This window comes from Penaeus vannamei, chromosome 38, assembly GCF_042767895.1.
Source record: "Penaeus vannamei isolate JL-2024 chromosome 38, ASM4276789v1, whole genome shotgun sequence".
In the NCBI taxonomy this organism is placed as follows: domain Eukaryota; kingdom Metazoa; phylum Arthropoda; class Malacostraca; order Decapoda; family Penaeidae; genus Penaeus; species Penaeus vannamei.
The window spans coordinates 3,029,318-3,031,260 of record NC_091586.1 but is presented as its reverse complement, the minus strand read 5'-3'; positions in this window follow the sequence as shown (position 1 = coordinate 3,031,260).

The window sequence follows — 1,943 nt, the reverse complement described above, 5'->3', positions numbered from 1 at the left end:
AAATGAGAAGCCTAAACACGAAGGCTCTCTGTCTCTCGTGTTGTTAGTCAGCCTTGTGTCTCACAAAGAGAGACTGAGTATAAAAGAGAAGCCTAAACACGAAGGCTCTCTGTCTCTCGTGTTGTTAGTCAGCCAGCCTTGTGGAACGCTCACAAAGAGAGACTGAGTATAAAAGAGAAGCCTAAATGAATACCCAGAGAACGACCCAACGAGGTAGTTCTTCCATTTTCAGGGTCAGTGAATTAAATTACGTTATTTTTTTCTTCACAATACCCACTCATTTTGCTGTCGATGTTCAAGGTTAGAGTAATTGTTGCTTGCGCTGTTTCTGAGTATACTGATTGTAGTCTGCGAAGAATGTGAATTGATACGCTTGTTATCTTTGTTGATGTTATCACTATCATTATTGGTCACTATCATTATCAATATTATCGCCATTACTATCATGTTCATCATCATCATCATTATCATCATAATGGTAATAGTTAAGATCACTATGACAGTATTTAGAAAAAAATAAATATTATCTGTTGTTCAGGCACATTTCGCCTTGCTTGCAACTGCCATGCATAAATCAAACATTTGATAAAAACAGAGGCAAATTCTTATCTCGAATAAAGAAATTTATTGAAATTCTGCTTATATTATTTCGTAATATTTTGATTTTTACCTGTTATATATGAAAAATCACACACACACACACACACACACACACACACACACACACACACACACACACACACACACACACACACACACACACACACACACACGCACGCACACACACACACACACACACATACACACACACACACACACACACACACACACACACACATATATATATATATATATATATATATATATATATATATATATATTATATTATCAAATACAATGTTAATGGTTAATGTCCATTATAATATTTGGCACGCTCAACAGACGAATGAAGTCATCCACAACCCACCTTATGACCGTTAGGTTACGCTACCCCCAAAAAATAACATTACAAAAATTAAGTACAATAAATTTAGATTATTCGTATATGAAAAAATCGAAATATGACATACGTATACACACACATACCGACTCATAATGAATTTTCTGCAAGGTGAGTCAAGCTTGTTTGTGTATAATTGCTTTTTTATCGCATATCTACTAGTCATCAATCAAGACAGTGTCATGGGTGTCCTTCGTTACTGAACATGTACCATCTATTGACTCCCCCCCCCCCCCCCCCCCGTTACTGTATCAATCCCATCTTTCGAGAAATTGTGAAAGATGTCCCACCGAGAAAAAAAAAAATAAATAAATAAAAACGTTTTCAGCGCACGTATTTATTGATTTGATTATGTCACATTATTATTATTATTATTATCAATTTATCATCATTATTCGCTTTTGGCTTTATCTTTTTTATCGCTGATTGATTTACCTGTATCCCCCATTCGGCTTGTGACAGGTGATCCATCTTCTTAGTAAAGGGGAGTATTCATTTTATTTACTTGTCTATTTATTTACCTATTCATTTTTATTGATTAGTTAATTAATTGGTTTATTCACTTATCAGTTCACTTATTAATTATCTATCTATTTATCTCTCATTCTTTCATCTATCATTTACTTATCTATTCATTTTTAACTAATTTAGTTTGATAATAATAATGATATGAATGATATTGATAATGATAATGATATCAACGACAATGATAACAGCAGTAATAATGATAATGATAACAAAACATCACCAACAACAATAGTAATAATGATAATGATTAAGTTAATGATAATAACTTTCATTAATTTCTTGCAGCGTTTTACAGTTTCCTCTTTTGCAAGAAGTTTCCTAATAAGGTTTTCTACCATTCTACCTCCTTTAAATAAAATAAATAAAATAGAATAATTTAAATAAACTTGTTAAGCGTTACTCTAAGACCCAAAGT